The sequence below is a fragment of the Ascaphus truei genome, chromosome 13 (genome assembly GCF_040206685.1).
Source record: "Ascaphus truei isolate aAscTru1 chromosome 13, aAscTru1.hap1, whole genome shotgun sequence".
Lineage (NCBI taxonomy): Eukaryota > Metazoa > Chordata > Amphibia > Anura > Ascaphidae > Ascaphus > Ascaphus truei.
The window spans coordinates 46,542,072-46,556,540 of NC_134495.1; positions in this window are offsets into that span (position 1 = coordinate 46,542,072).

The window sequence follows — 14,469 nt, forward strand, 5'->3', positions numbered from 1 at the left end:
TAAATGGAATAGAGGTGGATACAAGGTGGTATGGAGGTAGAATGGGGGCAAGTGCAAGTTTGACAAGCAGTGAGATACCCATAGTAAATAGAGGTAATACTAGAAAACTTCTAAAGACTAAACCAAGTGGGAGCAGAAAGGAAGGAGCAGATAAGATAATAGTACAGGCTGAAAAAAAACTTAAATGCATGCTTGCTAATGCAAGAAGCCTGACAGATAAAATGGGGGAGCTTGAATTAATAGCTACAAGGGAGCAGTATGATATCATAGGCATTACTGAAACATGGTGGGATGAAACTCATGACTGGACAGTTAATTTAAAGGGGTATTCTCTTTTTCGGAAGGATCGAACAAATAGAAGGGGAGGTGGAGTATGTCTATATGTTAAACCAGATTTAAAACCTATTATAAGGGATGATGTCTATGAAGGAAATGATGAAAATGTAGAGACCTTGTGGATAGAAATTAGCAGTGGAGGTAAAAGTATAAAGAAAATGTTTGTGGGAATATGCTATAAACCACCAAATATCTGTGAGATTGAGGAAGCTAAAATACATTTGCAAATGGAGAAGGCATCAAAACTGGGTCATGTTTGCATAATGGGGGATTTTAATTATCCAGACATAGACTGGGGCAATGAGATTAGCGTTACAACAAAAGGAAACAGGTTTTTGGGGGTGCTTAAAGATAATGATATGACCCAAATTATTGAGGAACCAACCAGGAGAGGGGCAGTTCTGGATTTGGTCATATCAAACAATGTAGAAGTAATAACAAATATTCAAGTCCTGGAACATTTGGGTAACAGTGATCATAACATGGTCTCATTTGAAATAAATTATCAAAAAACAGATTACTTGGGTTCAACAAAGATTTTAAACTTTAGAAAGGCAGACTTTAATAAACTGAGGTCTAATCTAGTAGTAATACAATGGGATGATGTTTTTGCAGGGAAAAATGTAGAAGATAAATGGGCAGTCTTTAAAACATTGTTAGAAAAGCACACTTATCAGTGTATACCCTTGGGTAATAAGTATAAAAGAAATAAGTCAAAACCAATGTGGCTAAATAAACAGGTAGGGGAGGAAATGGACAAGAAGAGGAAGGCGTTTAGATTCTTTAAGTCAGAAGGGACAGAGACATCGTATCAGAATTATAAGGAATGTAACAAAAATTGCAAAGGGGCAATTAAATTAGCAAAAATGGATAATGAAAAAAGGATTGCAATAGAAAGTAAGGTCAACCCTAAAAAGTTCTTTAAGTACCTTAATAACAAAAAAATGAGAAAAGAAAATATAGGACCCTTTCAGTGTGAGATGGGTAGGCAGATTATTGGAGATAAGGAGAAAGCAGAGGTATTAAACAAATTCTTTGCCTCTGTGTTTACCAGGGAAGAATCAAGTTCAATAGTAGCGCCACAGGAGGAAGCCACAACCTCCATATTAATGACCAATTGGTTAACTGAGGAAGAAGTTCATAAGCGACTTGAAAAAATTAAAGTAAATAAGGCACCTGGCCCCGATGGCATACATCCAAGAGTTCTCAAGGAGTTAAGCTCAGTAATAGCAAAACCATTATATTTAATATTCAAGGACTCCATTTCCACAGGCTCAGTACCACAAGATTGGCGTAAAGCAGATGTGGTGCCTATATTTAAAAAGGGAGCTAGATCATACCCGGGGAATTACAGACCTGTAAGCCTGACCTCAATAATAGGGAAACTACTTGAAGGTTTAATATGGGATAATATTCAGGAATACCTCATGGAAAACAAAATTATTAGTAATAGTCAGCATGGATTTATGAAGGATAGATCTTGCCAAACTAACCTTATTTGTTTCTTTGAGGAGGTAAGTAGGAATTTAGACCAGGGTAATGCAGTTGATGTGGTCTACTTAGATTTTGCAAAGGCTTTTGATACGGTTTCACACAAGAGGTTGGTGTACAAAATAAAGAAAATTGGACTCAGTAATAATATATGCACCTGGATTGAAAACTGGTTAAAGGACAGACAACAGAGGGTTGTCATAAATGGAACTTTTTCAGGTTGGGCTAAAGTCGTGAGTGGAGTACCTCAAGGATCGGTACTGGGACCCCTGCTTTTTAACTTGTTTATTAATGACCTTGAGGTTGGGATCGAGAGCAAAGTCTCCATCTTTGCTGATGATACTAAATTGTGTAAGGTAATAGAATCAGAGCAGGATGAAATTTCTCTTCAGAAGGACTTGGAGAGACTGGAAACGTGGGCAGGTAAATGGCAAATGAGGTTTAATACAGATAAATGTAAGGTTATGCATTTGGGATGCAAGAATAAAAAGGCGACTTACAAATTAAATGGAGATATATTGGGGGAATCCTTGATGGAGAAGGATTTAGGAGTGCTTGTAGATAGCAGGCTTAGCAATAGTGCCCAATGTCATGCAGTAGCTGCAAAGGCAAACAAGATCTTATCTTGCATCAAACGGGCAATGGATGGAAGGGAAGTAAACATAATTATGCCCCTTTACAAAGCATTAGTAAGACCACACCTTGAATATGGAGTACAATTTTAGGCACCAATCCTAAGAAAAGACATTATGGAACTAGAGAGAGTGCAGAGAAGAGCCACCAAATTAATAAAGGGGATGGACATTCTAACTTATGAGGAGAGGCTAGCTAAATTAGATTTATTCACATTAGAAAAGAGGCGTCTAACAGGGGATATGATAACTATATACAAATATATTCAAGGACACTACAAGGAGCTTTCAACAGAACTATTCATCCCATGGGCAGTACAAAGGACTCGGGGCCATCCCTTAAGGTTCGATGAAAGGAAATTTCACCAGCAACAAAGGAAAGGGTTCTTTACAGTAAGGGCAGTTAAAATGTGGAATTCATTACCCATGGAGACTGTGATGGCAGATACAATAGATTTGTTCAAAAAAAGGTTGGACATCTTTTTAGATGGGAAAGGTATACAGGGATATACCAAATAAGTATACATGGGAAGGATGTTTATCCAGAGATTAATCCGATTGCCAATTCTTGGAGTCAGGAAGGAATTAATTTTTCCCCTTAATGGGGTTTTTTGTTTGCCTTCCTCTGGATCAATAAGTAAGTATAGATCTAGAATAAAGTATCGGTTGTCTAAATTTAGCATAGGTTGAACTTGATGGACGTACGTCTTTTTTCAACCTCATCTACTATGTAACTATGTAACTATGTAACTAATAATGCAGGTAGTTGCTTACACAGATATAAAGCACAGTCCAGTAGATTATAAACAATCGGGCTCGATATTGTCACTTCTATAGTTCAGGAGAATAAGGGGGATGCTGTGTTTTTTTGGATCTATCCCGCGCGCTGGGATTAGCCGGTAACAGCACGTAGCTCCACTACTTCTGGGTTCATGCGTCACTGCAGTACCCGTATGGAGTAAGCCCCCGCGTCTCCGTCGCTTGCTATCGCTTCCTATTGTCCCGAACGAAGGGGAAAAAATAGGTGGCTATGTATACCAACAGCGCATAGACAGACGTGGTGACCAAATATCATAGAGCCTGGTGTAATAAACAATTAATCCGCTACACGTATCAAACAGAAAAGTTCTTCATCAGGCAGTAATTTTAGACACCTTCAAAGTGGCCTTATATTTACCCATAGTGCAACTATCCGCAATTAAAAATTTCCTTTTTGACCAACTCAGTGTTTTCTCAGCCTGGGAGGTGATGAGCAAGTTCAGTTCAATTCTCCCATCTTTTAACTCTTGGAAGATCTCAGCTCTACCACTTCTGCTATGAAGGATAGAGAGCTTGTGAATTTTCGTTTTTAACTGGTTTAATTTTCCATTTCTCTTCTTTTTCTTACTGGCTGCTATGTTAATTAATGTGCCTCTGAGTAGCTTTGTGGGCCTCCCATAAGGTTGTTTGAGAGTTCATGCTGTCTCTATTTATCCTGAAAAATTGCACTAATTCTTCCTTGAGAATTTGTGTTCTCTGGGATCTTTAGAATTTATTCATTACGTTTCCAATTTGCTCCTGGGCTATCTAGTCTAATTTGTGAGCACTGTAGCTCTATGGGTACGTGATCTGACCATGAAATATCATGGCTCCTTGAATAGGCGATCTGCGGGACTAGTCTATTGGATACAAAGAAGTAATTAATTGTACTGTAACTGTTGTGTGAGTAAAAAGTGATGCTTTTTTCTCCAGGGTGCTGTTTCTCCATATGTCTACTAACTATGTCTTTTTAGTCCCGTGAGAAGCGCCACTGTACCGTCGTTCTTACCCCTCTGTTTCTGAGATGTTTTGTCAAGTGTTGGGTCAATGGTCTTGTTGAAATCCCCTGCTAAGATTATGTTGTCCTCTGCTATCTTATTCAATATTGTGAAAAACGAATTGAAGAATTGAGGATCATTTTCACAAGGGGCGTAGACGTTCGCCATTATTAGATGACTACTTTGAAGTGTACCTATTATTATTAAAAATCTGCCTTCCTTGACTCTCCTGATTTTATCTACTTTTTTTCAATATAGCTACTCCTCTCTTTTGAGGACGCTAGATGGAAATGTCTAAAGCTTTTGTCCACAAAGCTAATTTCCTGATATAAGATTCCACCATTAACTGTGCGTCTATATATCTTGCCCCCTCTCTCCTAAGCTCCCTTTCCCAGCGCCTAAACCCTAAACCTTAAATCCACATACTTCCCTCTCTTCTCCGTCCCCTGCCACCCCCTTACCCTCCCATACAACCCTATTAATCCCCCTTTTGCCCCGCCGCCATGACTCCTTAGTATACACATATACTTTTTAATGACGAGCTGCATTTCTGGGTTATCATTCTTTTCCTGTACCAAGTGTGTATCCGAACCACCGCCGGGCGACATATCAGCTTCTCCCCCATCTCAGCGCTCGAGAAATATGCTTTCAAGTCCAATGTCTGCCGCTTTTTTTTTAACGAGTTTTCATCCTTCGTTCTTAGTGTTTTAGGGTTCACTTTTTGGTATCTCCATTTTGGGTGTTTATGCCGTTATTTTTTGTTAGTGCGCCGGGCTTTAGCGGAGCAGCGGTATTGTGACTCTATTCCTGTCCATGTCATGCACGCGTCCCTACAATGTCATTTTTATCTTAAAAATCCATAAAATACTGGAACACCCTAATCTCTGAAACAACTGAAATATAGATTCCTTTAGTTTAAGTGTAATTCCTAATTAATGCCCAGTGCCCAAAGGAGGAATATGCATCAGTGATTGTTTTGCACTTGTTTTTTATCTCCAAAATGTAACAAGGTATATTCTATGACAATGGCATGAGTTACTGATGGGTTAATAAGTTTCCTAAAACACAATTTATAAGACATTATCATAATAAGCCTGGAAAATCTGTACAAGCAGAATGGGTTTACTGAACAAAGTACTCTACTGTGAAATCATCTTTTTCCGAATCATAGCATCTCTGATGGCTTCTTTTACCTTTTCATTCCTTAATGTATAGATGAAAGGGTTTAGCAGAGGGGACAAGATTGTGCCCACAAAATTCACAATTTTGTCATTTTCTACAGAGGATTCTTTTGATGGTTTTATCGCAATGAATATGGCACTTCCAAAGACCAAAGAGACCATCATGAGGTGGGAGGCACAGGTGGAGAAAGTTTTGTATCGTCCTTTTCCTGTTGAGATTCTAAGTACAGTGATTACAATAAAAATGTAGGATATTGTTGTCACTATTAAAGATCCAATTAATACAATACTGGCTGATATTAGAGAAGATAGTTTGAGTAGGGTGATGTCTGCACAGATCAGCTTTTGAATGGCTGCCCCATCACAAAAGAAGTGATCCAAGATCTGACCACAGAAGGGCATCCTGGGGACCATAATGGTGGGGTATAAAATACAGATAGTGGATGTTAGCCAACAGCCCACTACCAAATTAGCACAAACTCTAATGCTCATGATGGTCGAATATCTCAGGGGATGGCTGATAGCCATGTAACGATCAAATGACATTACAGCCAAAAGTAGAAAGGTAGTAGAAATAAATAAAAAGTAGAAGAAGGACTGAATGAAACATCCAACCATAGATATAGTTGTCCTTTGTGCCACAGCAATGATCAGAACTTTGGGAACCACCAGGAATATGCTTGAGGTCTCCAAGACAGAGAGGTTGACCAGGAAGAAGTACATAGGTGTGTGGAGTCGATAGTCAGCGGATATGATACCAATGATTAAACTGTTTCCAGCCACTGTTATAATGAAGATTATCAGCAGCATCACAAACATCATGATCTGAAACATGGGTCCCCCTGAGATTCCCTTCAGAACAAATTCTTTCACAATGGTTATATTGGCAAGTTCCATTGAGATTCTTACACCTGCGGACAAGATTTCAAGACATTATTTTCTATTCATAATTATAGAAAATAATTACCTACAGTATGCCGAATTATGTTATCCCATTACATAACAGCCCCTGCCAAACAGATGTGCAAAGTGTGCAGTATAACAAAAAGTCCAACTACATTGCAATACCATGTTATTCTGTACACTACAATAATGAAAGGTATAAAGAAATAAATAAGTGCGCTACTAGAACATCTTCAGACAGTTGCGTGAATAGTATCAAATACCACATTAATTAGTGTTAAACATACATGACCTTAGTATTGTAAGAAAGAGAAGCGTCTACTGCTGTTGTGGGTTGTGTGGCCCAGCACCCCTAAACTACAAGAAAAAAAGAAAAAAACAACGCACAGTGAAATACGTTTAAATTAGAATTTTATAATGAAGAGGTAATTCTGCGTACATCAGAAAAAATCAAAGAAAGCATTCCGTGTACAATTACACGGGTTACCACACGCCGGACTGGAATGGAAGGAGTCGTCGTCACCGCACCCTCTGATGACGTCACTCAATGGCTTCTGGAGATCGGGAATTCTCCCTTCAGGTAGGTGGCCTCTCACGTAGAGGCACTAGTTTCCCTCCTTGATCAAGCGTACCTTCCGATTACTTCTCTCCGTGGTGGTATCAGCCTCACAGATGGAAATCTGCTGCAGCAGTGTCCGTGTGTTGGAGCAACACGTGACCCCCCTCCCCCTTCACACCAACTGGTGTCTCGGTGATGATAACCAGGAGATGATGTCACAGGGATCACATTAGGAAGTGAGTAAAACAACCAGGATAAACCAATTGTAAATCCACTGAGCTTAGCATACACACCAGAGGCTTAATGCGAGTTGGTGATATCGCCACTTTAACGCCACCCTGTAGCGATCGAGAGTGCAAAACGGCACTTAGCCCGCTTACACCAGGTGAACAATGTATAAAGCTTCAGGGGTTGTCTGGAACAATGAAACAGGACTTAGCCTTATGGAATTCAAATAGTACAAAATAATCCTACGCGTTTCGTAGCGCAATGCTACTTCTTCAGGGAGGGGTTCATTTCTGTAAGAGGAAGATCAACGGTTTTGAACAACAGCTAAATGAGAAGTTAATGTGTAACTAGTTTGCCTTTCCTGCTGCTTTACTTTCCAAACTCCACATACCTTTATTATTTATTAGCAAAACGCAACCCAAACAACAAACATGAATCTCATCCTGGGACTACCCACATAGCCCCACCCCCTCCCAACACTGCCCACAATTTTCAATTTGGCTTGGTATCCGAAGAGGAGATTACACAAGCGCTCCTCAAATTAAAACTAAGCAGCCAATGTGGACCTCACTTACTACAATCTAAGTTCCTAAGACTTGGTGACCCAGCCAATGCCAAACCAATTTCTTCCATAGTCAACTCTATCCTGTCTGCAGGCCATATCCCTAAGACCTGTAAAACTGCCAGAGATGTCCCAATCTTCAAAAGTGGGGACAAAAACACTGTCTCAAACTACAGGCCAATCTCTCTTCTCCCAATACTATCCAAGTCATGGGAAAATGTGTTCACTACCAATTAAGCGATTTCTATACCAAGACAAATTTCCCTAGACAATTCTAATCTGACTTTAGCCCCAAACACTACCCTGCTAAAAGTTTGCAATGAAATCCTGTGTGGAATGGAACGGGGACAACTCACTGGTGCAATATTCCTAGATTTTGCATAGGATTTTGATACTGTTGATCATGCTATCATGCTTAACAAACTCTGGTGCTCTGGAATAGGGAAGCATGCTTTAGGCCTCGTTCAGGGTGCAGGCTTCGGAGGGAGGGCGTGCTGCCGTGCGAGCTGCCGTGGGACACAAAGTATTCAAATTGAATACTGGTTGTCAGGGTAGCAGCTGCCCTGTCTCCGAAATCCGGAGTTGATGCTGGCTACAGTTTCAATAAACAAGCCAAGTCGTTTTTTGAAGCTGCAGCAGCAGTGTCACTGGGTCCTCGGCAGCCAATGAAATCATTCTTGAGAATGATTTCAAGACTGCAACTTGGATCCCTAACCTCACGTCTGTAGCCCTGCCCCCTCCTCAACTCCTGAAAAAGTCTGCTAGGGATGAACACACATCGCCCAGCAGACTGCCGCCCGCCCTCGCGAACGCCCACCCTCCAACTCCTGCCTCTGGCACCCTGAACGAGGCCTTAAATTGGTTTCAGTCCTACCTATCAGGTAGATCCCAACATGTGTCCATCTCAGGCTCTAACTCCAACCCCTTGGATATCACCTGTGGTGTCCCGCAAGGCTCTGTTATGGGGCCCCTACTCTTCTCAGTGTTCATCAATGATCTTCCCACAGCTTGTAAGGAAGCTTCATTTATACATTATACTCCTTGATAAAGGACCTACCGGTCCGAAACGCATAGGAGATGCGTTTTGGTCCCCATGGGGGTATTTTTGTCATCAGTCATGCACTGAAATAAAGGACATTTAACTTTTATTCCACCTGGCTCCCTGGCTGTGCGCTATTTGCTGTTGTTTTGTTGCTGTTATTGGATTCATCTTCATGGCTGGCACGCCACTACTACCTTCCTTGGAGTATATAGGAGTGGGTAAGAGACATTATTTTTGACTGCAATAGTTGAGTACTTGGATGCTATTATTTGTCATAGTGACTCACAGGTCAATCCATATATATACCCACTCCTTAGACCCAACATTGGAGTTATTATCTACTTAGAATTGTCCTATTGGATGGAGTGTCACTGGGTGGAGCACCCTATTTGTTTTTCTCTCATTATACATGTATGCAGATGACACAATCCTATATGCACACAGCCATAGCCTCTGCAACCTTGAACACATACTTCAGTATGACTTTTTGAAACTCGAAAACTGGATTTCCCAAAACAAACTGTTTTCAAACACTGACAAGACTGTAACAATGGTATTTGGGACTAAGACTACATTTTTAAAGCTTCTAGTGACTGAGCTCCAGATCAGAACCAACACTAACACCACCCTAACTCCTGTTACTGATTTTAAATACCTGAGCATATGGTTTGACTCCCACTTAACATTCGGGATGCACATTGATTGACATCCAAAACCTATGCCAAACTAGGTGTACTTTACAAGAACAAATCCTCCCTAAGCCTGCTGGTGAGAAAGCGTATCGCACAGCAGATGCTAATGCCAATTATGGACTATGGAGACATAGTACACTGGCGACACACTTTATTTGAGCTCGGCTAGTCCCACGAATTCGGGTATACCCGGGTGTATTGAGGTTTGTGACTGTTTTCTGCCCGAGTATATTGGGTTATTTTCCAGGCAGGGATTGAAGCATTTTATTCCCACTGGCTGCAATACTGCACAGTATATATATATATACTGCATTACAATTCATGAATTTATGCCATCTGGTAGACACGCGAAGCATTGCAGCCTATTAAATCCTAATCATTATCATTTAACAGATCAGCCGCCCGTCAGCCAGGCATGAACCCAGGCTGGGAAGGCAAACGCAACGGGGCTTGTCAGAGGTGAGGAGCGGCGCATTCCAGGTATCTGCCAGGTACATACTGGGTATTTGCTCGAATAAAGTGTGTCGGTGCAGTATACGACTCGGCACTCCAACCCCAACTTAGCAAACTTGACACCCTCTACAACTCAATATGCTGTTTTGTTCTCCAATGCAACAACAACACACATCACTGCGAAATGCTCAAAGAACTAGATTGGTCATCACTTGAGTCTAGGCGCAAAGTTCACCTTTCCTGTCTTGCCTTCAAATACTTTCTGGGCAAGCTACCCATCTATCTGAACAAGCTCCTCACCCCTACCACATGCAGCACTTCTTATCATCTGAGATCTGACTCCAAAAGACTGTTCATGGTCCCAAGGCTCAACCAATATCCGGCCGCTCCTCCTCTTACCGTGCACCCCAAAACTGGAACAGCCTACCGGAGACTCTCACATCCACCACCATTTAAGTTCTTTCCAAACTAAGGCTGTCTCACATTTTAATCTGGTCTGTAACTGTTACATACGCTCATTCTCTCCCATCTTGATTACTGTAACCTCCTGCTGTCCGGCCTTCCTGCCTCTCACCTGTCTCCCCTACAATCTATCCTAAATGCTGCTGCCAGAATCACTCTACTCTTTCCTAGATCTGTCTCAGCATCTCCCCTCCTGAAATCCCTCTCCTGGCTTCCAATCAAATCCCGCATCTCACACTCCATTCTTCTCCTCACTTTTAAAGCTTTACACTCTTCTGCCCCTCCTTACATCTCAGCCCTAATTTCTCGCTATGCACCATCCCGACTCTTGCGTTCTTCTCAAGGATGTCTTCTTTCTACCCCCTTTTTATCTAAAGCCCTCTCCCGCCTTAAACCTTTTTCACTGACTGCCCCACACCTCTGGAATGCCCTTCCCCTCAGTACCCGACTAGCACCCTCTCTATCCACCTTTAAGACCCACCTTAAGACACACTTGCTTAAAGAAGCATACGAATAGCACTGTGAACATTCTGAACACATGATACATAAAGCTTGGCCCCCTGCAGACGCACTTACCAGAACTCCCTCCTACTCTCTCTGTACGTTCTCCCTACCTACCAATTAGATTGCAAGCTCCTCGAGACAGGGACTCCTCTTCCGTAATGTTATGTTTATGTCTAAAGCACTTATTTCCATGATCTGTTATTTATATTATCTGTTATTTATTCGATTACCACATGTATTACTACTGTGAAGCGCTATGTACATTAATGGCGCTATATAAATAAAGACATACAATACAATACAATAATATATATATTATCTTTAACTGTGCATGCAATGTCTTGTATATAATGTATACCCTGTTCACTTATGTAACTGTATTTGTAACCCTGTATTATTTGTCATCTTAACTCTATGCCCAGGACATACTTTAAAACGAGAGGTAACTCTCAATGTATTACTTCCTGATAAAACATTTTTATAAATAAATAAATACCTTGTACTTCCCACTGACTTTGCAGTTACTGGAACATGTGGCACCAACTCACCTGCACCTGATGCTAATCTCTCTGGATAATATATTATTACCCGTTTGGTTTATGTGTGACAGCTTTTGAATCCACAGAAAATAGCACCAGAGAAGGTGCTGGCCAATTCTACACCCTGAGAGAGATTACCTAAGTTTTGACGCAGGATATCTCACATGACTGCGCATTTACTGTCATTGATTTGAATACCAGTTAACAAGGGGATTCTGGTGTGATACCCCTCATTGGATATTTTAAATAAGCATTTTACATTCTTGGGTAAATTACATTAAAATAATAGTACAACACTCCTTGGAAAAGCGCCGTAGAGGGCGTGATATGCGTGGGAGGAGTTTTTTCACTGTTTGTTCATGTTTTTTATGTAGTTTAAAAAGGAATGAAGATGGGGCACACGGATTTCCAAAATAAAGAGATTTATTAAAGCATACACAACGTTTCGACCCTAAGGTCTTTGTCAAGTGCATAAAGTGGCTGCAACTTTTTGCACTTGACAAAGACCTTAGGATCGAAACGTTGTGTATGCTTTAATAAATCTCTTTATTTTGGAAATCCGTGTGCCCCATCTTCATTCCTTTTTGTATGCCGTGGATTGGATGCAGTCGATCGTACATTGATGGAAGCACCGGTAATTGTATCACTCTTTATCATATTGTGGTGTGCAGCGTTTACTCTTTGTTACTGTATATAATTTTCTGTAGTTTAATAAATCGTTTTTAATTTTCCCTGCTGGTGAGTTTCCCTAATTTTTTTACCTTGGAGGAGCTGTTTCTTTTTACCTGTGTGATCGAGGAAACGCCGTCGGGGGTCAATCAGAGGACACACACTGTTCGGCAGCGTCCATGCCAGCAGCCACAAACCGAAGGAGTAACAGGACGGTGCTCAATAGTGAGTAGAGGCTACTCCACACCGGCTTAACCGAAGACTTAGGGATTTATGCTTATAGCTTACTATATCTCTCTTATACTGCTGCAGCGGACGTTATTCGAACACTTCACGCGTTGTATACCTCGGAGTACCCATGTCCATGGCGTGTGATTTCTTCCAACCTTCCCGTCTTAAGACGCGAGTGCAGAAAATGGCATTTTAGTGTTCTGGTTTTTAAACACCTGAAATTGACACAGTAGCACAGTGACACAGTAGCACAGTAGCACAGTAACACAGTAGCACAGTAGCACAGTGACACAGTGACACAGTAGCACAGTGACACAGTAGCACAGTAGCACAGTAGCACAGTAGCACAGTGCTGTATTCATTTCATTGCACCCAAAGAAACAGAATCCATGAAAATCAACAAAGCAATTGTGATAAGCGCGGGTTCCTGGGGCGATTGGCCGCGTTCATGCTGCGTGGAGTACAGCAGTGCACACGAAATCGGCGCCGTGATTTGTTTGAATAACGGCCGCTGCAGCTGTATGTCTCCTCCTTTTCTCCGGTATTATTACATTTGATACAGCTGAGGCAGACATTCTGTTATTACCCGAATTTGCTCCGTCCATATATATATATATATATACAGTATATACACTTTATTTGCTTGTTTGGTTCATTAACTGTAGTGCTGACCACCGGGAGCTTATATGTGGTTATTGTTTAGTTCAACATGCATACTAGTAAATTCCTAAGGACTGGGCTGTTTGGATTTTGGCAAGAAATACATTTAATAATATTAAAAGAAATCTCTTCTCAGTTTGCCAATTCATTATATGCTTTCAATAAAGTGGTGGCATCTTATTGCTTCATACTCTTGTATGCTGCAGTTTCCCCTCTTTCCACCTTCATCCTTATCCTCACATTGCTGGATTGACTGGTCTCAATAGATAAAAATATAACCAAAGCATGTCAGCAACATGTTAAAATGTATTCAATAATAAGATCATTTCCCCGGAATACTCCACAAAAAGCATTATGTTTACACCCAGTAAGGAAACTCACCGGAGAAAGTTGTAACATTTGCAATTCTGGGCTTCGATGCTAAAGGTTTAACCTCTAGTTTCTGTCTTAGATGCCAACAATTAGTGTTTCCTTGGTGATATCAGTTGGGATTCCAGCTCACAGTGGCATCCAGAGTTCCATTTCAGTGGTGGCTGCGTATATAGTTCAGAATTATTGCTGTAAAGTGCTGTATACATCTTCATTATTGATGCTATAGCTAATATTGAATAGAGGATATGATGAACAGATAGCAGCAAAACCGTTCTCCACTGCATTTCAAGTGGAATTTATGCCAGAGACACTTCAAAAGCCAACACATTACAAGTTCAGTAATCTTCATTCCTTGGCCCAAATATTATGCACCTTTTAGTAATCACCATTTATAATACAGTTGCCTACAAAATAATTTTGTACATTAATATAGGAACTTGGCTAAAGCTAAGGATTTAGGGACAGAGTCTAAACTGTGCTCAATCTGCTAACACTCTATACTCTGTAAGAAGACTAACCAAGAGAATTAGGGTTTATCTAGAGAAAAGTTTCCCCTCAGGCCCAAAAGAAGTTTGTAAACAATGTTTATAATGAGGAATTACAGTAATTGCTGCTGGCACAAGGGACACTTTCAATTGGGAGGTTGCTGTGATTTAGCATAAGATGGTATTTCATCAGAAAGAAAAACTTCTCAACGATTAATTGTTACAATAAAAACTTTGCTATTTGAGATATCTTTGTTATGTTTTGTTTGTGCAATTCATTTTTATATTAACACTTTGCTGGTCCCTTGGGCTGCAAAGTAATACCATTCCTGATCTCTGACTATAAAAGGGTCAAAGTTGCCCCTGCACCCTACACGGGTGAGGTCATGTACCACACTTGTCCGTTCTCATAAAGTTATTCTGAGCATTTCTTATCTGTTTGATCCATCAGTGCAGATCAAAGGATTCAGCAGTGAATTAGCCAATGTGGTCAGGGCTGCCCACAAAAATATTGGGGTACAGGACAAATGTAAGTACCAGGCCCATCCCCAACTCATAGGGTACCTACCATAAAAAAACATTTTTACAGTGTAGCTTTTACTTAAATATTCTCTTGTGTTTTGAGACTGAAAAAAAAATATTATATTAGAATGCAATCTGTTTCTTTTAATA